The sequence below is a fragment of the Oncorhynchus gorbuscha genome, linkage group LG01 (assembly GCF_021184085.1).
Source record: "Oncorhynchus gorbuscha isolate QuinsamMale2020 ecotype Even-year linkage group LG01, OgorEven_v1.0, whole genome shotgun sequence".
NCBI classification, from domain to species: Eukaryota; Metazoa; Chordata; class Actinopteri; order Salmoniformes; family Salmonidae; genus Oncorhynchus; species Oncorhynchus gorbuscha.
In genome coordinates this window covers 64,779,131-64,807,032 of record NC_060173.1, presented here as the reverse complement: position 1 = coordinate 64,807,032, position 27,902 = coordinate 64,779,131, and positions in this window count along the sequence as shown.

Here is a 27,902-nt window from a genome sequence, read left to right as displayed (position 1 = left end):
TCAGACAACCACTTTCAGATATTGCAATAGAAGTAGATTTAAGTGAAAACTGTAAATCAGCCACTCAGGAACTAACGTGCAGCTTACTAGGGCTATACAGGCCACTAACAAAGACAACTACCCACAAATACAAAATAAAAAAGGCTGCCTAAGTATGATTCCCAATCAGAGACAACGATAGACAGCTGTGTAAAGGCTGTCGTCGGGAGAAAGAGAGGACCAAGGTGCAGAGTGGTAAGTATTCATTGTAATTTAATAAAGAATTAATACTTAAACAAAAACAATACACGACAAACGAACAGTCCTGAACGGTGCAACACAGAACAGAAAATAGAGATTGACAGCTGCCTCTGAGAACCATACCAGGCCAAACACAGAAATAGAAAATCATAGGCAAACTAACATAGACAACTCACGCCCTGACCATACTAAAACAAAATACAAAACAAAGGAACTAAGGTCAGTAAATAACAATAGCGGGGCTATATATAGGGTGTACCGGTACAGTCAATGTGTGGAGGCACCGGTGTCGAGGTAATTGAGGTAATATGGACATGTAGGTAGAGTTATTAAAGTGACTATGCATAGATAATAACAGAGTAGCAGCTGCATAGAAGAGGGTGGTGGGGCATTGTAAATAGCCTGGGTAGCCGTTTGTGACTCACAACCTGGATTCGGTCTTATGTAGCAAAATTTGAAATAGTGTTTTTTACATTAGATAAAAGTAAAGACTCAGAGGTACAAAATTGTATATCATACACTGCATTTGAGGAACAATTGGGAAAGTAATTGTGCTTTGAAAGTTGATCAACCTGTAAACTCATTTTTGAGATACTCTACCTCAGGTGAGCAAAACCTCGAGACATCCTTAGATAGCGTGCACAAGCTGTTGTTTACATACAGTGTATGCATAGGCCCCCACCCTGTGTCTTACCAGAGGCTGCTGTTCAAACCTGCTGATGGAGTGTATAACCCGCCAGCTGTATGTTCTTAATATCGTTATTCATCCACGACTCTGTGAAACGTAAGATATTACAGTATTTAATGTCCCGTTGGTAGGACATACGTGCTTTTAGTATGTCCCATTTATTTTCCAGCGATTGAATGTTAGCTAGCAGGACGGAAGGCAAAGGCAGATTAGCCACTCGTCGCCTGATCCTCACAAGACACCCTGTTCTATTTCTGCGAAATTTCCGTTTCCTTCTCTAGTGAATGACGAGGATCTGTGCTGGTCGGGTGTCTGAAGTATATCTCTCCCGTCCGACTCGTTGAATATTTTTTGGGGTCTAATCTGAGGTGAGTAATAGCAGTTCTGGTCAGAAGCTCTTTATGGTCATAAGAGACAGTAGCAGCAAAATGATGTCCAAAACAAGTTATGAACAATGCAAAAAACAAACAAAATAGCATGGTTGGTTAAGAGCCGATAAGACGGCAGCCATCCCCTCCGGCACCATCATTATAACACTTTGTAATCATGACAAAAAGTGATTTGCTTTGACACAGTTTCTGCAGTATTACTTTAGTTCCTTGTTAAAAAACACGTGAAACTCTGTAACCATTTTAAAGTCCCCATTGGCCTCATGATGAAATCCCTGAGTGGTTTCCTTCCTCTCCGGCAACTGAGTTAGGAATGATGCCTGTATCATTGTGGTGGCACCATCCAAACTGTAATTAATGACTCCACCATGCTCAAAGGGAACATCAATGTCTGCTTTTCTACCAATTGCTACTTTCTTTGGAAAGCATTGGAAAACCTCCCTGGTCTTCGTGGTTGAATCTGTGTTTTATATTCACAGCTCTACTGAGGAATCTGTGTTTAAAATTCACAGCTCTACTGAGGGACCTTACAGAAAATTGTATGTGTGGGGTACAGAGATGAAGTAGTCATGTTAAACACTATTATTGCACACAGAGTGAGTCTATGAAACATATTATGTGACTTGTTGAGCAAATGTTTACTCCTGAATTTATTTAGGCTTGCCATAACAAAGGGATTGAATAGATAATGACTCAATACATTTAAGCTTTTCATTTGTAATTCATTTGTAAAATTAATAGCATAATTCAACTTTGACATTATGGGTTATTGTGTGTAGGCCAATGACAAAAAATCTCAATTTAATCAATTTTAAATTCTGGCTGCAACACAACAAAATGTGGAAAAAGTCAAGGGGTGTGAATACTTTCTGAATGCACTGTAAGTCATTCAAGTGATGGGTGTCAGCTTGGGTTAGAATCTGACCCACTGCCGTTGTGACAAACTCTACATATATTTCCCACTGTCTCACCTATGTCCATTACAAACATGCAATAAAGGTAATGCCAAGGTATTGATTGATCATTTTCATTTCCTTTATAAGGCTACACATTGTAAGCTAGCACTACTTTTAACGTCAAGTGTCATCATAATCCCGACTAATCATTTCATGCAACCCTGTGACTTAAGGCCATGTTCCTTGCAAATGTCTTGAATGATCTTTCCATTCTATACATACATCATCAGTTACACTCTTGATTTTAATCTTCCTCAGCCAAAACAGAATAGGCCTATTCTTTTATCAACCAACCTAACATGGGTTACATTTTTTCAGGGGTAGCATTATGCTAAAATGAAATGCATGTTTCTGGAGTCAGTGTAGCCATAAGTCATCAAATCCTTTTTTGTTTGTAGCAGCTTTATCCTTCAGATCAATCATCCTGTATTTATTGCTTGCTGGTGTATGCCTTGAAACATTTCATCCCTCTAAATGACTCCAAGTATGTATGTCATTGATCATAGAATGGAAAATCATTTTAGAATAGGAATGCTTACCCATCTTTTTTCTCTCTCACTCCTTTGTTTTGGTTTGCAGTATTTATCTTTGCTTATCAATGCTTTCATGTTCCTTGCATAGATGGCCAAACCACGCTAGACGATTGAAGGGTAAAGAAGTATGCCACTTATCTTGGTTAATCGGTTTTCTTCCAACGCACTCATAACCTGAGCATTAAGGATGCCATCGCTTCACAGCCTTATCAAATGAAATGAAATGTATTTATAAAGCCCTTCTACATCAGCTGATACCTCAAAGGGCTGTACAGAAACCCATAAAGGCCCGAATTTAGGAAGAAACCTAGAGAGGAATCAGGCTATGAGATGTGGCCAGTCCTCTTCTGGTTGTGCCGGGTGGAGATTATATCAGAACAGGGCCAAGATGTTCAAATGTTCATAGATGAACAGCAGGGTCAAATACTATTAATCACAGTGGTTGTCGAGGCTGCAACAGGTCAGCACCTCAAGAGAAAATTACTCAGAGTACCTCTACCACTCCTGCTGTCTCTAGAGAGTTGAAAACAGCAGGTCTGGGACAGGTAGCACATCTGATGAACAGGTCAGGGTTCCATAGCCGCAGGCAGAACCATTTAAACTGGAGCAGCAGCATGGCCAGGTCGACTGGGGACAGCAAGGAGTCATCAGGCCAGGTTGTCCGGAGGCATGGTCCAAGTGATTAGGTCCTCCGAAAGAGAGAAAGAAAGAGACAAGGCCGAGTATAGCCCACAAAGATCTCCGCCACGGCACAACCGAAGGGGTGGTGTCAACACAGACAGGAAGATAATGTCAGTGACTCAACCCCACTCAAGTGATGCACCCCTCCTAGGGACGGCATGGAAGAGCACCAGTGACTCAGCCCCTGTAATAGGGTTAGAGGCAGAGAATCCCAGTGGGGAGAGGGGAACCGGCCAGGCAGAGACAGCAAGGGCGGTCCGATGCTCCAGTGCCTTTCTGTTCACCTTCACACTCCTGGGCCAGACAACACTAAATCATAGGACCTACTGAAGAAATTAGTTCAATAAAGACTTAAAGGTTGGGACCGAGTCTGCATCTCTCAAATGGGTAGGTAGACAATTCCATAAAAATGTAGCTATATAGGAAAAAGCCCTGCCTCCAGCTGTTTGCTTAGAAATTCCAGGGACAGTCAGGAGGCCTACGTCTTGTGACCATAGCGTACGTGTAGGTATGTACGGCAGGACCAAATTAGAAAGATAGGTAGGAGCAAGTCCATGTAATGCTTTGTAGGTTAGCAGTAAAACCTTGAAATCAGCCCTTGCCTTAACAGGTAGCCAGTGTAGAGAGACTGGCACTGGAGTAATATGATCACATGTTTTGGTTCTAGTCCAGTTTCTAGCAGCCATGTTAAGCACTGACTGAAGTTTATTTAGTGCTTTATCCGGGTAGCCGGAAAGTGCAGCATTTTACAGTAGTCTAACCTGGAAGTGACAAAAGCATGGATTCACTTTTCTGCATCATTTTTGGGAAGAAAGTTTCTGATTTTTGCAATGTTATGTAGATTGAAAAATGTTGTCCTTGAAACAGTCTTGATATGTTCATTAAAAGAGAGATCAGGGTCCAGATTAACGCCAAGGTCCTTCACAGTTTTATTTGAGACAGCTGTACAACCATCAACATTAATTGTCATATTCAACAAAAGATCTCTTTGTTTCTTGGGAGCTAGAACAAGCATCTCTTTTGTCCGAGTTTAAATGTAAAACATTTGCAGCCATCCACTTCCTTATGTCTGAAACACAGGCTTCCAGCAAGGGCAAATTTGGGGCTTCACCATGTTTCTTCGAAATGTACAGCTGTGTGTCATCAGCATAGCAGTGAAAGTTAACATTGATTTCGAATGACATCACCAAGAGGGAAAATATATAGTGAAAACAATAGTGGTCCTAAAACAGAACCTTGAGGAACACCGACATTTACAGTTGATTTGTCAGAGGACAAACCATCCACAGAGATAAACTGATAGATTTCCGACAGATAAGATCTAAACCATGCCAGAACATGTCCGTGTAGACCAATTTGGGTTTCCAATCTCTTCAAAGAATGTGGTGATTGATGGTATCAAAAGCAGCACTAAGGTCTAGGAGCACGAGGACAGATGCAGAGCCTCGGTCTGATGCCATTAAAAGGTAATTTACCACCTTCACAAGTGCAGTCTCAGTGCTATGATGGGGTCTATAACCAGACTGAAGTGGTTCATATACATTGTATGTCTTCAGGAGGGCAGTGAGTTGTTGCGCAACAGCTTTTTCCAAAAATGTTGAGAGGAATGGTAGATTCGATATTGGCCGATAGTTCTTTACTTTTTTCTGGGTCAAGGTTATGCTTTTTCAAGAGAGGCTTTATTACTGACACTTTTTTTGTGAGTTTGGTACACATCCGGTGGATAGAGAGCCGTTTATTATGTTCAAAATAGGAGGGCCAAGCACAGGAAGCAGCTCTTTCAGTAGTTCAGTTGGAATAGAGTCCAGTAAGCAGCTTGAAGGTTTAGAGACCATGATTATTTTCAACATTGTGTCAAGAGATATAGTACTAAAACACTTGATTGTCTCCCTTGATCCTAGGTGCTGGCAGAGTTGTGCAGACTCAGGACAACTGAGCTTTGGAGGAATACGCAGATTTAAAAATAGAGTCCGTAATTTGCTTTCTAATGATCATGATCTTTTCCACAAAGAATTTCATGAATTTATCACTGCTGAAGTGAAAGCCATCCTCTCTTGGGGAATGCTGCTTTTTAGTTAGCTTTGCGACATTTATCAAAAAATAAATTTTGGTTTGTTTCCTCAATTAAGTTGGAAAAATGGGATGTTCGAGCAGCAGTGAGGGCTCTCCGATACTGCGCCGTACAGTCTTTCCAAGCTAGTCAGAAGACATCCAGTTTGGTGTGGAGCCATTTCCGTTCCTATTTTCTGGAAGCTTGCTTCAGAGCTCATGTATTTTCTGTATACCAGGGAGCTAGTTTCTTATGACAAATGTTTTTGGTTTTTAGGGATGCAATTGCATCTAGGGTATTGCGCAAGGTTCCTTAAATTGAGTTAGGTGGTTAACTGATTTTTGTACTCTGATGTCCTTGGGTAGGCGGAGGGAGTCTGGAAGAGCATCTAGGAATCTTTAGGTTGTCTGAGAATTTATAGCACAACTTTTGATGATCCTTGGTTGGGGTCTGAGCAGATTATTTGTTGCGATTGCAAATGTAATAAAATGGTGGTCTGGTAGTCCAGGATTATGAGGAAAAACATTAAGATCCACAACATTTATTCCATGGGACAAAACTAGGTCCAGAGTATGACTGTGGCAGTGAGTAGGTCCGGAGACATGTTGAACAAAACCCACTGAGTTTGGAGTAGGTCTGTGGACTTTTCCATGTGAATATTAAAGTCAGCAAAAATGTGAATATTATCTGCCATGACTGCAAGGTCCGATAAGAATTCAGGGAAATCAGTGAGGAATGCTGTATATGGCCCAGGAGGCCTGTAAAACAGAAGCTATAAAAAGTGATTGAGTAGGCTGCATAGATTTCATGACTAGAAGCTCAAAAACGTTTTTTTTTTGTCAATTGAAAAATGCTATCGTAAATGTTAGCAACACCTCCACCTTTGTGGGATGCACGGGGGATATGGTCACTAGTGTAACCAGGAGGTGAGGCCTCATAATATCCACCTAAGCCTAGGGCTGTATACTGCCCCCTCTGGAGAAAGTGCGTGCCCATAGTAAACTGAAAATATTTTTTCCCAAAATTGCTAATATATGCATATAATAATTATTATTGAATAGAAAACATCTGTATGCGAAGCAGAACTCTCAGGGCAGCCTTTCTCCCAAACTCTCTCTTGTAGAGAGAAAAGTTGGGTCAACTTTGACGTCATGGCCCCCACCCTTCCCAGGCAGCTACCGATCTGCGAACAGGATGTATTTGTTCAGTGCGATGCCTGCTTTCAAATGACGCATTCATTGTGAGAATCCCACGAGCCCTCGACATTTGGCGGGCGAAATTGCTCGTGTCCCTCTGAAAAACATGCACTCTATTGCGCGCGGCCGATTTGGGGAACGTTCTTTTCCATGGTCCAGCAATTGAAGCCGGTTTGTCTGTTCGCGCTGATCTTTGTTCTACATGCTAAAAACATCATAACGCTCGATTCTGCACCTTGTTTGACCAGTTTAGTCAACATATATTATGTAAATTGGAAGTTTTGATGCGCAAGAGTGCTGGACCAGAAGTCATTTTGGATGCATTTCAGCTGAAGCTGTTAGCATATGCTAATACAGAGACACACAACGTGAAACCAAACGATGTATTGGGTAAGTATGACTCCTTCTACGTCTTCTGATGGAAGAACATCAAAGGTAAGGGAATATTTATGTGGTTATTTTGGGTTTCTGTGGACTCCAAACGTAGAGGAGACATACTGCTAATATCTGAGCGCCGTCTCATTGTATAGCCCAGTGGATGATTTCTGTAACGTTAAAAATAAATGTAATACAGCGGTTGCATTAAGAAGAAGTGTATCTTTGTCACTATATGTAGAAAATGTATATTTAGTCATGTTTATTGCTTGTTATCTGACGTTATCTGTCGGAGCTATCATCATTTCTCCGGACATTTGAGTAGCATTTTTTGAAATGTCGTCATTGTAAACAGAGATTTATGGATATTAAATGGCATATTATTGAAAAAAAATGTAATGTACTGTGTAACATGTAATATTATTGTCATCTGATGAAGATTTTCAAGGTTAGTGAATTATTTATTTTTTAATCCCACTTAAATTTGATATTTTCTGGGACAAAATGGCCGCCGCTTGTCTTTTGTTTCGGTGGTGATCTAATATAAATATGTGCTATGTTTTCGCCGTAAAACATTTTAGAAATCTGACTTGCTGGGTAGATGAACAAGGTGTTTATCTTTCATTTGAGCTATTGGACTTGTTAATGTGTGGAGGTTAAATATTTCTAAGAATATTTTTTTGCATTGTGCGTTATGGTAATGAGCTTGAGCCGTAGTCACGATCCCGGATCCGGGATGGGGAGCTCTAAGAGGTTCCCATTCATCAGGCTTAAGCCATGTTTCAGTCAGGCCAATCACATCAAGATTATGATCAAGATTCACACTGGCAGTTTGAAGTGATATGTCACATATACTCCCTCTCTGGCCTCTAGGTCAACAGACTGCTGATTAGTATGCACACCTGCCACCATTGACACTTACCTGGACTACATCACCTCCTTGATTACCTGCCCTATTTATATCACTCCCTTTGGTTCCTTCCCCAGGAGTTATAGTTTCTGTTTCTTGCTGGTGCACTGTTCGTGTTTCTTGATTTGGTCATGTTCGTTTATTTATTGAATGCATTCACTCCCTAAACTTATTTATCATTACATGACAAAACATAATAATTGGATATCAGATTAGAATCTGTTGTCCTTGCAATCTGAATAGTGGCAGGGTAGACTAGTGGTTAGAGCAGTGGACTAGCAACCACAAGGTTGCAAGTTCAAATCCCTGAGCTGACATGGTACAAATCTGTTGTTCTGCCCCTGAACAGGCAGTTAACCCACTGTTCCTAGGATGTCATTAAATATAAGAATTTGTTCTTAACTGACTTGCCTAGTTAAATAAAGGTAAAAAAAGCCCATGGAATCAGACATTTCAAGTCACGTTTCAAACCACCTTCTGTAGGTGGTATAAAAACTGATTCCTGTTGAAGTGATTTGTCTGAAAGGTCAAATTAATTTATTTGCCCTCAAGTGGTTTTTGTTATTTACATTTACATTTACATTTAAGTCATTTAGCAGACGCTCTTATCCAGAGCGACTTACAAATTGGTGCATTCACCTTATGACATCCAGTGGAACAGTCACTTTACAATAGTGCATCTAAATCTTAAAGGGGGGGGTGAGAAGGATTACTTATCCTATCCTAGGTATTCCTTAAAGAGGTGGGGTTTCAGGTGTCTCCGGAAGGTGGTGATTGACTCCGCTGTCCTGGCGTCGTGAGGGAGTTTGTTCCACCATTGGCGGGCCAGAGCAGCGAACAGTTTAGACTGGGCTGAGCGGGAACTGTACTTCCTCAGTGGTAGGGAGGCGAGCAGGCCAGAGGTGGATGAACGCAGTGCCCTTGTTTGGGTGTAGGGCCTGATCAGAGCCTGGAGGTACTGAGGTGCCGTTCCCCTCACAGCTCCGTAGGCAAGCACCATGGTCTTGTAGCGGATGCGAGCTTCAACTGGAAGCCAGTGGAGAGAGCGGAGGAGGGGGTGACGTGAGAGAACTTGGGAAGGTTGAACACCAGACGGGCTGCGGCGTTCTGGATGAGTTGTAGGGGTTTAATGGCACAGGCAGGGAGCCCAGCCAACAGCGAGTTGCAGTAATCCAGACGGGAGATGACAAGTGCCTGGATTAGGACCTGCGCCGCTTCCTGTGTGAGGCAGGGTCGTACTCTGCGGATGTTGTAGAGCATGAACCTACAGGAACGGGCCACCGCCTTGATGTTAGTTGAGAACGACAGGGTGTTGTCCAGGATCACGCCAAGGTTCTTAGCGCTCTGGGAGGAGGACACAATGGAGTTGTCAACCGTGATGGCGAGATCATGGAACGGGCAGTCCTTCCCCGGCAGGAAGAGCAGCTCCGTCTTGCCGAGGTTCAGCTTGAGGTGGTGATCCGTCATCCACACTGATATGTCTGGCAGACATGCAGAGATGCGATTCGCCACCTGGTCATCAGAAGGGGGAAAGGAGAAGATTAATTGTATGTCGTCTGCATAGCAATGATAGGAGAGACCATGTGAGGTTATGACAGAGCCAAGTGACTTGGTGTATAGCGAGAATAGGAGAGGGTCTAGAACAGAGCCCTGGGGGACACCGGTGGTGAGAGCGCGTGGTGAGGAGACAGATTCTCGCCACGCCACCTGGTAGGAGCGACCTGTCAGGTAGGACGCAATCCAAGCGTGGGCCGCGCCGGAGATGCCCAACTCGGAGAGGGTGGAGAGGAGGATCTGATGGTTCACAGTATCGAAGGCAGCCGATAGGTCTAGAAGGATGAGAGCAGAGTAGAGAGAGTTAGCTTTAGCGGTGCGGAGCGCCTCCGTGATACAGAGAAGAGCAGTCTCAGTTGAATGACTACTCTTGAAACCTGACTGATTTGGATCGAGAAGGTCATTCTGAGAGAGATAGCGGGAGAGCTGGCCAAGGACGGCACGTTCAAGAGTTTTGGAGAGAAAAGAAAGAAGGGATACTGGTCTGTAGTTGTTGACATCGGAGGGATCGAGTGTAGGTTTTTTCAGAAAGGGTGCAACTCTCGCTCTCTTGAAGACGGAAGGGACGTAGCCAGCGATCAGGGATGAGTTGATGAGCGAGGTGAGGTAAGGGAGAAGGTCTCCGGAAATGGTCTGGAGAAGAGAGGAGGGGATAGGGTCAAGCGGGCAGATTGTTGGGCGGCCGGCCGTCACAAGAGGCGAGATTTCATCTGGAGAGAGAAGGGAGAAAGAGGTCAGAGCACAGGGTAGGGCAGTGTGAGCAGAACCAGCGGTGTCCTTTGACTTAGCAAACGAGGATCGGATGTCGTCGACCTTCTTTTCAAAATGGTTGACGAAGTCATCTGCAGAGAGGGAGGAGGGGGGAGGGGGAGGAGGATTCAGGAGGGAGGAGAAGGTGGCAAAGAGCTTCCTAGGGTTAGAGGCAGAAGCTTGGAATTTAGAGTGGTAGAAAGTGGCTTTAGCAGCAGAGACAGAAGAGGAAAATGTAGAGAGGAGGGAGCGAAAGGATGCCAGGTCCGCAGGGAGGCGAGTTTTCCTCCATTTCCGCTCGGCTGCCCGGAGCCCTGTTCTGTGAGCTCGCAATGAGTCGTCGAGCCACGGAGCGGGAGGGGAGGACCGAGCCGGCCTGGAGGATAGGGAGCATAGAGAGTCAAAGGATGCAGAAAGGGAGGAGAGGAGGGTTGAGGAGGCAGAATCAGGAGATCGGTTGGAGAAGGTTTGAGCAGAGGGAAGAGATGATAGGATGGAAGAGGAGAGAGTAGCGGGGGAGAGTGAGCGAAGGTTGGGACGGCGCGATACCATCCGAGTAGGGGCAGTGTGGGAAGTGTTGGATGAGAGTGAGAGGGAAAAGGATACAAGGTAGTGGTCGGAGACTTGGAGGGGAGTTGCAATGAGGTTAGTGGAAGAACAGCATCTAGTAAAGATGAGGTCGAGCGTATTGCCTGCCTTGTGAGTAGGGGGAAGGTGAGAGGGTGAGGTCAAAGAGGAGAGGAGTGGAAAGAAGGAGGCAGAGAGGAATGAGTCAAAGGTAGACGTGGGGAGGTTAAAGTCGCCCAGAACTGTGAGAGGTGAGCCGTCCTCAGGAAAGGAGCTTATCAAGCTCATTGATGAACTCTCCGAGGGAACCTGGAGGGCGATAAATGATAAGGATGTTAAGCTTGAAAGGGCTGGTAACTGTGACAGCATGGAATTCAAAGGAGGCGATAGACAGATGGGTAAGGGGAGAAAGAGAGAATGACCACTTGGGAGAGATGAGGATCCCGGTGCCACCACCCCGCTGACCAGAAGCTCTCGGGGTGTGCGAGAACACGTGGGCGGACGAAGAGAGAGCAGTAGGAGTGGCAGTGTTATCTGTGGTGATCCATGTTTCCGTCAGTGCCAAGAAGTCGAGGGACTGGAGGGAGGCATAGGCTGAGATGAACTCTGCCTTGTTGGCCGCAGATCGGCAGTTCCAGAGGCTACCGGAGACCTGGAACTCCACGTGTGTCGTGCGCGCTGGGACCACCAGATTAGGGGGGCCGCAGCCACGCGGTGTGGAGCGTTTGTATGGTCTGTACAGAGAGGAGAGAACAGGGATAGACAGACACATAGTTGACAGGCTACAAAAGAGGCTACGCTAATGCAAAGGAGATTGGAATGACAAGTGCACTACACGTCTCAAATGTTCAGAAAGTTAAGCTTACATAGCAAGAATCTTATTGACTAAAATGATTAAAATGATACAGTACTGCTGAGGTAGGCTAGCTGGCAGTGGCTGCGTTGTTGACTTCGTAGGCTAGCTAATTTTTTGTAGGCTAGCTAATTTATTGACAGTTTGACAACAACATGTGGTAGCTAGCTAACTAGCTTGTTAATTGTTTACAAACACATTTGTGAATGTGCTGGAAAGCTAAACTGCTACCTAGCTAGCTAACATGTTTTGAAGCTTTAAAAGTGGTCTTGCACTATGATTTTGAACATTCAAAGAAACTGGGAAACATTGATGGCAGGCATTGTTGTCACCTTAGCTTGATACATAACTTTTGAGTAATAGGATGCATGAGCACCACCACCAATCAACCACTTTGATCAGATTGCCTGACCTGGGTCTCCTGTTTTCCCCTGATCTATCATTAACGTAAAGACATAGGAAAATATCCCTGTCTTAAATGCCGCCGAAAAACAAAACTGCAACCCCACCACTTGATACCGTCCATTTCCCTGTCAACCTGGCCTTTAATACATTACAAGATCTGATATCCCCAACTATAACCATTCATTATTTTAGCCGATAACTGGTAACAGATATGTACTTTTACGAGTATGAGACAGAGGTTAGGGAAGGTCGTTGCACTCAAAGCAGATGTTCGGCAGGAGATCCTTCTCCCAACACACCATGTGGCCTGACAGGTACATCCAAATTTGAAACAATTTTGGCAGGCCCAAGCCCTTTCCTATTACCAGGCTAAGGCTGTGCACTCCAACACGAAAACAGTGCGCCAAGACCAGATGTTGACCTTTGAAAAGAAGAGCTTAAGGCCCATGCAGACAGGACTATGACAGGAATGCAAATTAAGACATTTTGTCAGTACTTTGTTTGACATTTAATCCCCTCTGGGAGGGATCATGAAGGACGTGGCTGGAGAATCGAAAACCACAGGGATTTCCCCACAGCAACCACTGGAAAGTAGACAATTTTATATTGCGCAGAGGGTTGCCAGGTATGCATAATTAGGGGTTGCCAGGACTAGTGGTTAGTAGACTGGCAAAGCTCTACCAAACAATTGCACATCTTGCATATTAATGACTGATTAAGCCTGTAGGCCATGAAGTGACAAAACTAATCATGGTAGATGTTTAATGCTCTTTTGTAGAGGAACCTGTTGCAAAGTATGTCATTAGTAGTTTTAACGATTCAAGTTGTGCATGTCTTTTTTTGGCATATTACTATTTTATGTGCCTTTTGATATACACCACTAATTCGGCAGGGCACGCAAGGTGGATGTTCGCCATTGCTGCTTTAGAGTTTTAGATGTGAGATTGTTAAGTATAACAATGCAATCATGATGGAAAGAAATATCATAGAAATCACATTGGCTACACATGGCCTGTCTGCAATGAACTTGAAACATTGTTCAACTACTTACTTGGGTCCTGCCAAGAAGCTTGCACTAGCGAACTTGCAACATTGTATAAAATATTCTGGGCCCTCAGAGTTTCCAGTGCCAGTGAGCCAGGACAGACACAGCTGTAGGGTATTTCCTCAAGGGATAAGAAGCAGTACTTGACTTGGGCAGGAGCTCACTGGAGCTGAGCACCGGCACCTCAAATGTTCTACTGCTTGAGCTCCTGTTCCTCTTATAGAATATCAGCTCAAAAGTATTGTGGAGCTCTTGCACCTAAATATTAACAGTTTTTTATTTTATTTGATTTGATTTATTTCACCTTTATTTAACCAGGTAGGCTAGTTGAGAACAAGTTCTCATTTGCAACTGCGACCTGGCCAAGATAAAGCATAGCAGTGTGAACAGACAGAGTTACACATGGAGTAAACAATTAACAAGTCAATAACACAGTAGAAAAAATGGGGAGTCTATATACAATGTCTGCAAAAGGCATGAGGAGGTAGGCGAATAATTACAATTTTGCAGATTAACACTGGAGTGATAAATGATCAGATGGTCATGTACAGGTAGAGATATTGGTGTGCAAAAGAGCAGAAAAGTAAATAAATAAAAACTGTGGGGATGAGGTAGGTGAAAATGGGTGGGCTATTTACCAATAGACTATGTACAGCTGCAGCGATCGGTTAGCTGCTCAGATAGCTGATGTTTGAAGTTGGTGAGGGAGATAAGTCTCCAACTTCAGCGATTTTTGCAATTCGTTCCAATCACAGGCAGCAGAGTACTGGAACGAAAGGCGGCCAAATGAGGTGTTGGCTTTAGGGATGATCAGTGAGATACACCTGCTGGAGTGCGTGCTACGGATGGGTGTTGCCATCGTGACCAGTGAACTGAGATAAGGCGGAGCTTTACCTAGCATGGACTTGTAGATGACCTGGAGCCAGTGGGTCTGGCGACGAATATGTAGCGAGGGTCAGCCGACTAGAGCATACAAGTCGCAGTGGTGGGTGGTATAAGGTGCTTTAGTGACAAAACGGATGGCACTGTGATAAACTGCATCCAGTTTGCTGAGTAGAGTGTTGGAAGCAATTTTGTAGATGACATCGCCGAAGTCGAGGATCGGTAGGATAGTCAGTTTTTCTAGGGTAAGCTTGGCGGCGTGAGTGAAGGAGGCTTTGTTGCGGAATAGAAAGCCGACTCTTGATTTGATTTTCGATTGGAGATGTTTGATATGAGTCTGGAAGGAGAGTTTGCAGTCTAGCCAGACACCTAGGTACTTATAGATGTCCACATATTCAAGGTCGGAACCATCCAGGGTGGTGATGCTAGTTGGGCATGTACCAGCACCCAAAATGAGTACCAGAACCAATTTCAAAGTCAAGCACTGAAAATAAGTAATCAGGTAGGCCTATTTTATGATGTTTCCACTGGATCAGAGCATGACATTTATCCCTTTTACACTGAGTGGTTATCAGAAGGGAGAGAACTGGAAATATTTTTCAAATATATTGAGGAACTATTGTAATTTTCAAAAACATACTTTTTTAGCTTGCTTTGCTTTCAAGGAAGGGAGTTTGTACTTTCTACAGGATATACCACCCCCATCTACCCTCCACATTGTTACAAATGGGAGATGCAGTAGGGAGATTGATTTGGCCTTTATCTGCCTCTGGAGGCGAAGAAACTACGTCACAACCTCCCCATATGGAGCCTCCAACCATATTTTGGGATCAAGCATACATTTACTTTTAGTCTAGGCCTCCACTATAGATTAGTTCAATGAAATAGTAACAAATATACATAACAGTGCCTTGTAAAACTATTCACCTCCCTTGGCCTTTTTCCTGTTTTGTTTCATTACAATGTCATGTTTGTCATTTATTATCATGTCTTGTCCCTGTGCTCCCCATTCTATTCGTTTCCCTCTGCTGGTCTTATTAGGTTCTTTCCCTCTTTCTATCCCTCTCTCTCCCCCTCCCTCTCTCACTCTCTCGCTCTCTCTTCTCTCTATCGTTCCGTTCCTGCTCCCAGCTGTTCCTATTCCCCTAATCATCATTTAGTCTTCCCACACCTGTTCCCGATCCTTTCCCCTGATTGGAGTCCCTATTTATTCCTTTGTGTTCCGTTCCTGTCCTGTCGGTTCCTTGTTTAGAATTCACCGTGCTGTGATTGTGTATCGCCCTGTCCTGTCGTGTTTTTTGCCTTCATCAGATGCTGCGTGTGAGCAGGTGTCTCTGTCAACTACGGCCTGCGCCTACCCGAAGCGACCTGCAGTCTGTGGCCGCTTCTCCTGTTATTCCCCTCTACAGACTAGAGGATTTCTGTTATTCCCTGTTTGGACTTGAATAAACTCTGTTTCTGTTAAGTCGCTTTTGGGTCCTCTTTCACCTGCATGACAGAAGGAACCGACCAAGGAATGGACCCAGCGACTTCAGACGCTCGTTACACTGCCGTCGAGATCCAAGGAGCCATGCTCGGCAGACACGAGCAGGAATTGTCTGCTGCTCGCCATGCCGTGGAGAACCTGGCCGCTCAGGTTTCCGACCTCTCTGGACAGTTCCAGAGTCTACGTCTCGTGCCACCTGTTACTTCCTGGCCTGCCGAGCCTCCAGAACCTAGGGTTAATAACCCACCTTGCTACTCCGGGCAGCCCACTGAGTGCCGCTCCTTTCTCACGCAGTGTGAGATTGTGTTCTCTCTCCAACCCAACACATACTCTAGAGAGAGAGCTCGGGTTGCTTACGTCATTTCACTCCTTACTGGCCGGGCTCGAGAATGGGGCACAGCTATCTGGGAGGCAAGGGCTGATTGCTCTAACAAGTTCCAGAACTTTAAAGAGGAGATGATTCGGGTTTTTGACCGTTCAGTTTTTGGTGGGGAGGCTTCTAGGGCCCTGGCTTCCTTATGCCAAGGTGAACGGTCCATAACGGATTATTCTATTGAGTTTCGCACTCTTGCTGCCTCTAGTGAGTGGAACGAGCCGGCGCTGCTCGCTCGTTTTCTGGAGGGACTCCACGCAGTGGTTAAGGATGAGATTCTCTCCCGGGAGGTTCCTTCAGATGTGGACTCTTTGATTGCTCTCGCCATCCGCATAGAACGACGGGTAGATCTTCGTCACCGGGCTCGTGGAAGAGAGCTCGCATCAACGGTGTTTCCCTGCTCCGCATCGCAACCATCTCCCTCCTCTGGCTTTGAGACTGAGCCCATGCAGCTGGGAGGGATTCGCATCTCGACTAAGGAGAGGGAACGGAGGATCACCAACCGCCTGTGCCTCTATTGCGGAGTTGCTGGACATTTTGTTAATTCATGTCCAGTAAAAGCCAGAGCTCATCTGTAAGCGGAGGGCTACAGGTGAGCGCAACTACTCAAGTCTCTCCATCAAAATCCTGTACTACTTTGTCGGTCCATCTACGCTGGACCGGTTCGGGTGCTACATGTAGTGCCTTGATAGACTCTGGGGCTGAGGGTTGTTTCATGGACGAAGCATGGGTTCGGAAACATGACATTCCTTTCAGAGAGTTAGAGAAGCCTACGCCCATGTTCGCCTTAGATGGTAGTCATCTTCCCAGTATCAGATTTGAGACACTACCTTTAACCCTCACAGTATCTGGTAACCACAGTGAGACTATTTCTTTTTTGATTTTCCGTTCACCGTTTACACCTGTTGTTTTGGGTCATCCCTGGCTAGTATGTCATAATCCTTCTATTAATTGGTCTAGTAATTCTATCCTATCCTGGAACGTTTCTTGTCATGTGAAGTGTTTAATGTCTGCCATCCCTCCCGTTTCTTCTGTCCCTACTTCTCAGGAGGAACCTGGCGATTTGACAGGAGTGCCGGAGGAATATCATGATCTGCGCACGGTCTTCAGTCGGTCCCGAGCCAACTCCTTCCTCCTCACCGGTCGTATGATTGTAGTATTGATCTCCTTCCGGGGACCACTCCTCCTCGAGGTAGACTATACTCTCTGTCGGCTCCCGAACGTAAGGCTCTCGAGGATTATTTGTCTGTGTCTCTTGACGCCGGTACCATAGTGCCTTCTTCCTCTCCGGCCGGGGCGGGGTTCTTTTTGTTAAGAAGAAGGACGGTACTCTGCGCCCCTGCGTGGATTATCGAGGCTGAATGACATAACGGTTAAGAATCGTTATCCGCTTCCCCTTATGTCATCAGCCTTCGAGATTCTGCAGGGAGCCAGGTGCTTTACTAAGTTGGACCTTCGTAACGCTTACCATCTCGTGCGCATCAGAGAGGGGGACGAGTGGAAAACGGCGTTTAACACTCCGTTAGGGCATTTTGAGTACCGGGTTCTGCCGTTCGGTCTCGCCAATGCGCCAGCTGTTTTTCAGGCATTAGTTAATGATGTTCTGAGAGACATGCTGAACATCTTTGTTTTTGTCTATCTTGACGATATCCTGATTTTTTCTCCGTCACTCGAGATTCATGTTCAGCACGTTCGACGTGTTCTACAGCGCCTTTTAGAGAATTGTCTCTACGTAAAGGCTGAGAAGTGCTCTTTTCATGTCTCCTCCGTTACTTTTCTCGGTTCCGTTATTTCCGCTGAAGGCATTCAGATGGATTCCGCTAAGGTCCAAGCTGTCAGTGATTGGCCCGTTCCAAGGTCACGTGTCGAGTTGCAGCGCTTTTTAGGTTTCGCTAATTTCTATCGGCGTTTCATTCGTAATTTCGGTCAAGTTGCTGCCCCTCTCACAGCTCTTACTTCTGTCAAGACGTGTTTTAAGTGGTCCGGTTCCGCCCAGGGAGCTTTTGATCTTCTAAAAGAACGTTTACGTCCGCTCCTATCCTCGTTACTCCTGACGTCACTAGACAATTCATTGTCGAGGTTGACGCTTCAGAGGTAGGCGTGGGAGCCATTCTATCCCAGCGCTTCCAGTCTGACGATAAGGTTCATCCTTGCGCTTATTTTTCTCATCGCCTGTCGCCATCTGAGCGCAACTATGATGTGGGTAACCGTGAACTGCTCGCCATCCGCTTAGCCCTAGGCGAATGGCGACAGTGGTTGGAGGGGCGACCGTTCCTTTTGTCGTTTGGACAGACCATAAGAACCTTGAGTACATCCGTTCTGCCAAACGACTTAATGCCCGTCAAGCTCGTTGGGCGTTGTTTTTCGCTCGTTTCGAGTTTGTGATTTCTTACCGTCCGGGTAGCAAGAACACCAAGCCTGATGCCTTATCCCGTCTGTTTAGTTCTTCTGTGGCTTCTACTGATCCCGAGGGGATTCTTCCTTATGGGCGTGTTGTCGGGTTAACAGTCTGGGGAATTGAAAGACAGGTTAAGCAAGCACTCACGCACACTGCGTCGCCGCGCGCTTGTCCTAGTAACCTCCTTTTCGTTCCTGTTTCCACTCGTCTGGCTGTTCTTCAGTGGGCTCACTCTGCCAAGTTAGCTGGTCATCCCGGTGTTCGAGGCACTCTTGCGTCTATTCGCCAGCGCTTTTGGTGGCCGACTCAGGAGCGTGACACGCGCCGTTTCGTGGCTGCTTGTTCGGACTGCGCGCAGACTAAGTCGGGTAACTCTCCTCCTGCCGGTCGTCTCAGACCGCTCCCCATTCCTTCTCGACCATGGTCTCACATCGCCTTAGACTTCATTACCGGTCTGCCTTTGTCTGGGGGAAGACTGTGATTCTTACGGTTGTCGATAGGTTCTCTAAGGCGGCACATTTCATTCCCCTCGCTAAACTTCCTTCCGCTAAGGAGACGGCACAAATCATTATTGAGAATGTATTCAGAATTCATGGCCTCCCGTTAGACGCCGTTTCAGACAGAGGCCCGCAATTCACGTCACAGTTTTGGAGGGAGTTCTGTCGTTTGATTGGTGCGTCCGTCAGTCTCTCTTCCGGGTTTCATCCCCAGTCTAACGGTCAAGCAGAGAGGGCCAATCAGACGATTGGTCGCATACTACGCATCCTTTCTTTCAGAAACCCTGCGTCTTGGGCAGAACAGCTCCCCTGGGCAGAATACGCTCACAATTCGCTTCCTTCGTCTGCTACCGGGTTATCTCCGTTTCAGAGTAGTCTGGGTTACCAGCCTCCTCTGTTCTCATCCCAGCTTGCCGAGTCCAGCGTTCCCTCCGCTCAAGCGTTTGTCCAACGTTGTGAGCGCACCTGGAGGAGGGTGAGGTCTGCACTTTGCCGTTACAGGGCACAGACGGTGAGAGCCGCCAATAAACGCAGGATTAAGAGTCCAAGGTATTGTTGCGGCCAGAGAGTGTGGCTTTCCACTCGCAACCTTCCTCTTACGACAGCTTCTCGTAAGTTGACTCCGCGGTTCATTGGTCCGTTCCGTGTCTCCCAGGTCGTCAATCCTGTCGCTGTGCGACTGCTTCTTCCGCGACATCTTCGTCGCGTCCATCCTGTCTTCCATGTCTCCTGTGTTAAGCCCTTTCTTCGCACCCCGTTCGTCTTCCCTCCCCCTCCCGTCCTTGTCGAGAGCGCACCTATTTACAAGGTACATAAGATCATGGACATGCGTTCTCGGGGACGGGGTCACCAATACTTAGTGGATTGGGAGGGTTACGGTCCTGAGGAGAGGAGTTGGGTTCCGTCTCGGGACGTGCTGGACCGTTCACTCATCGATGATTTCCTCCGTTGCCGCCAGGATTCCTCCTCGAGTGCGCCAGGAGGCGCTCGGTGAGTGGGGGGTACTGTCATGTTTGTCATTTATTATCATGTCTTGTCCCTGTGCTCCCCATTCTATTCGTTTCCCTCTGCTGGTCTTATTAGGTTCTTTCCCTCTTTCTATCCCTCTCTCTCCCCCTCCCTCTCTCACTCTCTCGCTCTCTCTTCTCTCTATCGTTCCGTTCCTGCTCCCAGCTGTTCCTATTCCCCTAATCATCATTTAGTCTTCCCACACCTGTTCCCGATCCTTTCCCCTGATTGGAGTCCCTATTTATTCCTTTGTGTTCCGTTCCTGTCCTGTCGGTTCCTTGTTTAGAATTCACCGTGCTGTGATTGTGTATCGCCCTGTCCTGTCGTGTTTTTTGCCTTCATCAGATGCTGCGTGTGAGCAGGTGTCTCTGTCAACTACGGCCTGCGCCTACCCGAAGCGACCTGCAGTCTGTGGCCGCTTCTCCTGTTATTCCCCTCTACAGACTAGAGGATTTCTGTTATTCCCTGTTTGGACTTGAATAAACTCTGTTTCTGTTAAGTCGCTTTTGGGTCCTCTTTCACCTGCATGACATACAAACTGTAATTTGATTTTTATTTGGATTTCATGTAATGGACACACAAAATAGTCTAAATTGGTGAAGTGAAATGAAAAAAATTACTGTTTGGATTTCTTCTCAGGTTTTTGCCTGCCATATGAGTTCTGTTATACTCACAGACATCATTCAAAACAGTTTTAGAAACTTCATAGTGTTTTCTATCCAATACTACTAATAACATGCATATATTAGCAACTGAGACTGAGGAGCAGGCCGCTTACTCTGGGCACCTTTCATCCAAGCTACTCAATACTGCCTCTGCAGCCATAAGAAGTTAAAGAAAAAAATAAGCAAACATGTTTCGTGTTCACCGAAAAGCGCGTGGGAGACTCCCCAAACATATGGATGAAGGTACTCTGGTTAGATGAGACTAAAATTGAGCATTTTGGCCATCAAGGAAAACGCAATGTCTGGCGCAAACCCAACACCTCCCATTCCCCCAAGAAAACCATCCCCACAGTGAAGCATGGTGGTGGCGGCATCATGCTGTAGGGATGTTTTTCCATCGGCAGGGACTGGGAAACTGGTGAGAATTGAAGGAATGATGGATAGCGCTAAATACAGGGAAATTCTTGAGGGAAACCGGTTTCAGTCAACCCAGAGATTTGAGACTGTGACGAGGTTCACCATCCAGCAGGACAATGACCCTAAGCACACTGCTAGAGTGGTTTAAGGGGAAACATTTAAATGTCTTGGAATGGCCTAGTCAAAGCCCAGACCGCAATCTAATCAAGAATCTGTGGTATGACTTAAAGATTGCTGTACACCAGCGGAACCCATCCGACTTGAAGGAGCTGGAGCAGTTTTTTCTTGGAGAATTGGCAAAAATCCCAGATGTGCCAAGCCTATAGAGAACTACCTCAAGATACTTGCAGCTGTAAAACCTGCAAAAGATGTCTCTACAAAGTATTGACTTTTGGGGGGGTGAAAAGTTATGCAAGCTCAATTTTTTTAGTTTTGTCCTTTGTGTTTGTTTCAAAATAAATATGTGTTGAAAGTGGTAGTCAGGTTGTGTACATCAAATGATACACCCCCCCCCCCAAAAAAAAATATATATATATTTTTATTCCAGGTTGTAGGGCAACAAAATCGGAAAAATGTCAAGGGGGTGAAATCTTTCGGAAGCCGCTGTATATATAAAACAATCTCTCGGCCAACAGCCTAACGAGCAAACAATGGACCAGTCGACTAATTGGGTTCAGCCCTAGACCAGTCATATGTATTTATTATGCAGTTTGTTTATTTAATTGTATTAATCAGTTACCCAATCAAGAAAGGGCCCCCCCAGTTTTTGTCCCACTCTTCCATGCAGAAGTGCTGTAACTCAGCGACATTTGTGGGTTTTCAAGCATGAACTACTTGTTTCAAGTCCTGCCACAACCTCTCAATTGGGATTAGGTCTGGACTTCCAAATCTTCAAATATGTTGCTGTTTAGCCATTTTCATGTAGACTTGATTTTGTGTTTTGGATCATTGTCTTCCTGCATGACCCAGCTGTGCTTCAGCTCACATACGGATGGCCTGACATTCTCCTGTAGAATTTTCTGATACAGAAAATTCATGGTTCCTTCTATTAAGGCAAGCTGTCCAGGTCCTGAGGCAGCAAAGCATCCCCAAACTATTACACAACCACCACCATGCTTTACCGTTGTTATGAGGTTCTTACTGTGGAATGCAGTGCTATACTTTTGAATCAAAAAGTTATACTTTTGAATCATCTGTCCATAGAACATAACTTCAAGAGTCTTGATGCCCCTGCAATAATCTGGCCCTGAGTGCGTGCACTGTTTTCAGTCAACAAATGACTTCGATAAGTAGAGCTTGTCTCTTCATTACAAAGTCAATTTCCTGTCTTAATTTCAGTGTGCACACTAATTATAGGCCCCCAAGTTATGAAAAATGTCATTGGTAATGTGTTTGGACAAGTTACCTTTTCTCTTCCAACTCTTAATCATACAAAAGCATGACCACTCCTCAGTTGTCTGTGAGATATTCTCAGATTGTTTTTGTCTTCTATTCCTACGATAGGTGCATATCATCCAAAATTCAGTGGATTCAGCAATTTCAACCACACCCGTTGCTGACATGTGTATAACATTGAGCACACAGCCATGCAATGTCCATGGACAAACGAATGGCCAGTACTGAAGAGCTCAGTGACATTCAATGTGGCACCGTCATAGGATACCACCTTTCTAACAAGTCAGTACAATTTTCTGAAATACTACAGCTTCCCGGTCAACTCTAAGTGCTGTTATGAAGTGGAAACTTCAGGAGCTACAAGGACTCAGCCTTGAAGTGGTAGGCTACACAAGGTCACAGAATGGGACCGCCGAGTGCTGAAGTGCATAGCGCGTAACAATCATCTCTCCTAGGTTGCAAAACTCACTACCGAGTTCCAAATGGCATCTGTAAGCAATGTCGGCACAATAACTGTTATTTTGGAGCTTCATGAAATGAGTTTCCATGGCCGAGCAGCCGCACACAAGCCTAAGATTACCATGTGCAATGCCAAGCGTCGGCTTGAGTGGTGTAAAGCTCATTGCTATTGGACTTTGGAGCAGTGGAATTACAGGTTGCATTGAAACGCTTGTCGTTGGAAGGAGTAGACCAAGGTGCAGTGTGGTAGGCGTATATCTTTCTTTTATTGATGACACCGAAAAAACAACAAATACGAAATGCACAGTTTTGTAGGGCTGGAAAGCAACAGTACCAAAACAAGATCCCACAAACTAAGGTGGAAAAAAAGGCTGCTTAATGTATGATCCCCAATCAGACAACAATATGCCTCTGATTTGGAACCATACCTGGCCAACAAAGAAATAGACAACATAGATTGCCCACCCTAGTGACACCCTGACCTAACCAAATATAGAATTAAAAGCTCTCTAAGGTCAGGGCGTGACAGTACCCCCCCCCCCCCCCCCCAGGGTGCGGACTCCGGCCGCAAACCTGAACCTATAGGAGAGGGTCCGGGTGGGCATCTACCCTCGGTGGCAGCTTCGGTGCGGGATGCAGACACCGCTCCACCAACTTCGGTGGCGCCTCTGGTGCGGTGATCGTCGCCGGGGGCTCTGGACCGTCGTCGGAGGCTCCGTACCGCCGACTGCCACCGGAGGCTCCAGGCCATGGAGCAACACTGGAGGTCTGGAGCGTAGAGCTGGCACAACGCGTCCTGGACAAAGGACCACCTTCGCACGGCAAGTGCGTAGTGCTGGCAGAGGACGCACAGGGCTGTGAAGGCGCACCGGAGATACAGTGCATAGAGCCGGCGCAGGATATCCTGGACTGAGGAGGCGCACTGGATGCTAAGCTGGCACCACCCATCCTGGACAGATGCCCACTTTTGCACGGCAAGTGTGGGGAGCTGGCACAGCATGCACCGGGGCTGTGGATGCGTACTGGAGACAGTGCGTATCACCGCAAAACATGGTGCCTGCCCGGTCACACTCTCCCCACGGTGGGCACAGGGAGTTGACTCTGGTTCAACCCCTGGCTCTGCCAACCATCCCGTGTGCCGCCCCCAAAAAGCACTTGAATAGCGAGTGGAGGCCACATTCGCTGGTTTTTTCACTCATGCCAGGTAGGCTACTCTGGATATTTCACTCCACACATCAACCACTGTTTGAGGAGCATGCAGCCTCTCCCTGCATGACAAGTGATAGTGTGCCCAAACTCTGTATGTCATGGGCTCTCCAACTCTGTTCCTGCAGCTACCCAATGCTTTATTAGGGAAATCAAGTGAAATCTGATTTGGAATATTGATAGTAACATGTTTTCACAACTAAACATATTTCAATAAACTGTTAACTGGAGAGCGGGAGAGGAGATGGAAAAGCATGGTGGGATATTCTGTAGCTAAAGGTAATGTCAGTCTATTAATTATGAAAATATATTTTTAATTAAAAATCAATTCAAATTCAATCAATGAACCAACAGCATCGCCAAGGTCTATACATTCTCTCCCAGACTCAAAAACAGAACATTTGAAGTGTAGCATAAGGTACCAGTCCATCCAGTATGCATAATAATACTGTCAAGGCAATAGAATTTGTTTAATTTTGGAGTTTAGGCTAGACCAATTATTTACCAAAGACATCTTAAATTAACAAGCTCTTCATTAGAAACATATACATTCAACATGCCAATAAATCTAGCTACTGTGCCATGAGAAATATACAATATATAACTGGAGACAACTCATAGGATCCCTCATAGGCAAAATGTTTTCACAACCTTGAGTAATGCTTTTCTGGACAAATATGCTGTGGCCAACAGGGAGGTTTGAGCGCAATAAAGTAAATCAACTCCCTGTATGGCCATGAGCTGGAAAAGTGATGATATGCCTCTTTCACACATCACAATGCGGTCAGTATGTTCCATGTGAGCGATCATGCTCTCCCTTGTTACATTGTGTGTAACATCACTGTTTGATTTTACCCCTGGTTTTCACAGAGTGCAACGGCGGTGAGATTCCATTGCAGGAATAACAGACCCTTTATACTTGAAAGTTATTGACACTGCCTTTTTATCAGAGGCCTAAATGGAAGTTTAATTTACCTGTTTAACTGACATCACGCATGTAGCTGGTGTTTATATGTTCATTCAAGGGAACCGTGAGAGTTTAAAGGTGGGTGAATCATTACTAAGATGTGCTACTGAAGTGTGTCTGCTTAACAAAAATACAGTGCTCTCAGTAGAGCACGTGTTCATGTGTTATACCACATAAAGTCCTCTCTTACCCACTTCTTTTGAATGATATACTTACAGACAGAGTGGGATAGTGGCAAGGCCAGAGTGAAAATCTCATACTGTAGGTTTGTAAAGAAATGCCTTTAGTGAACTGGTTCAGTTTAGGGTGCTTAAATAAGGCACGTGTGCCTAAAATACAACATTTTCCAAAACCGTTATACGTAAAAAAAGAGCAGGGCTACGAGAGGCTAACCACCAGGTATGTGCTCGGTCAAGAAATAAGAAAAGGAGCATATCAGAGGTTTCAGAATGGACTAATGACGAAAGGACTAAATACGAGTCTCATCTAGACAGGCAGTGTCGGGGACTCCAATTAGGGAAAGGCCCCAGCGGTTAATGAGGTGGAATCAACCGGTAGCCTGAAAGATCTGCCTTAGCTGTCCATCCGTCTGCCTGCCCACACTTGCACATTCAGAAAAAGCGAGGGGGAGGAAGCTTGACAGCAGAGGCGTCCTTGTTTTTAATGGCCATCACCTGCCAGACAGGCTACACCGCTCTCCTCTCAGCCCCTGCAGGTCTTTTACCCCTGGCGAAAACATTGTGGGCATGCTCGTTCCTCCCTGACCAGAAACTCTCCTCCCCCTACCCCTCTCCATCCACCTCCACTTCTTTTGTTAGCGTATTGCTTGGGGGCTTTTCAACTCTCTGGCTCAGTCTACAGTGTCATTGGATTACCAGAATGGATTGTTGCCCTTTAGTCTAAATGTTTTCTGGTGTCTTTAACAATCTATCACCTGTTGTCTCGTTCCCCAGAATCTTCATATTGTGAAGTTTGCTGCATTACTCGTATCTGAGCTGTTTCCCAACAGTCATTGTTGTCCTGTAGTGCTTGATGTCATTTTTTTATTGTTTAACTTCAAATAATTATCTTAAAATGAAACCCACTTTATATAATATGTGATCCATTTCAAGAAGCTAGGTGTATGTCGCACGTCACTACTTCATAGGAGAGGCAGTTGGACATTTTATACATTTTTTATTATCAAAATTAATTTTGGGGGCAGAAATGTCTTCTGGAACATGTGCATTTTCATGTGCCTTAATAACAAACGTGTATGTCATCTGTAAATATGAATACATTTGTTTACTTAGGAGCCTAGTTGATTTAGCCCCACTAGCCGTGATTGGCTGAGATAATCATGGGCTGGACATGCCGAGAGATGAGTTCAGATTGGTCTGCCATGTAGCGCGCTTCTGTCTATAACATGAGCTGCTCAGTATGTGTAGATATTCCTTGCTACCACAGCTTTTTTGACATCTACAACATTAGCCATAGAGATCTGCAAGAAGTGTTGCTACTGCTCTCGACAACAGTGCTGCCCAGAATTTAGCAGGCACAATTGACAAAGATCAGTGGGAAAAAGTTGTAATGTACTACATTTCTGCACAAGGTCAGTGTGACTTGGAGTGACTTGACACAACAACAGGGCAAATAAGCTGTAGCTAGCTACAAACCAAACGGAAAAGACACGCTACATTCAACAATGGGTCAGAGTCTAGCTACATTTTCAGATATTATACATTTCTATATTTTTCATTGCAAGTTAAAGTGTTCTGTTAGCTAGCTAGCTAATATTACGTGTATGTTCTGTGTAATAATATCATTTGCATCTCAGAAATCCATTTGCATTGCTGGTTATAGCCTAATGTTAGCTAGCTAGCTAACATTGAACCTAGTTGGTTAGCTTTAGCATTTCATGAATTGCAGCTAGCTATGACAATCTGTTTGTACTGTAGCTATGGGTTGGGTTTATGGTTTAGGTAGCTAGCTACATGTCTAAACAAAAGACTCCACTTCGCAAGTGAATGATTACATGACCTATCAAGTTAGTCAGGGGATAATTAAGGCCATTTATTGAATTTCAGGAACATGTGTACATGTCTAGACAATATTGACCCATCCACTTAGCTAGATGTGACTCGTGGGTGGTTAGAGCATTTCTTTCACATGACCCATTAATTTAGACAAGTAAGCATCATCTAATAATTATAAAATATTTATACAAAATGTTTATCTGAATACTTTCAAAGTGAAATTAGGATGCAGGCCTAGGACTAGATAAAGTGTAGTTTTACCTAGAGTTTGTCCTTATTGTAGGCTTGTTTACTACACAACCTCACATGTGAATCCTTAAAGAGATGAGCAACGAGGAAGCGCTGCGATGTGAGTTGGCCTAAGAAGGACAGGAAGAAACAGTATACATTCATCAAGTACAAGAAATACATTTGCAACGCACACACTGCAAAACTCTGTCCCTCATATGTTATGTAGACCGGCCTTAATTTGTGTTCAATGGGGCTCATTTATCATTTCCATAAAGTACTTTATGTAAAATGTGTCCTTCCGATTTGTTGAGTTCAAAGTAATAAACATCAATAGTAATGAAAACATTGTTTCATTTATATTTGTTCAAGAGAACATGATTTATTACACCCATGTCTTGATTATAAACGAACAGCATTTTTATTGATAAATGTGATATATCAGAGGTAAATGACCAATATTAACCATGCATTGTCACGTCCTGACCTTAGTTCCTTTTTTGTGTCTATTTTAGTTTGGTCAGGGCGTGAGTTGTGGTGGGTATTCTATGTGTTGTTCTATGTTTTTGTATTTCTGTGTTTGGCCTGGTATGGTTCCCAATCAGAGGCAGCTGTTTATCATTGTCTCTGAGAACCATACTTAGGCAGCCTGTTTTCCCACTATAATTTGTGGGTAATTGTTTATTTTGTGTTTCTGCACCTGACAGGACTGTT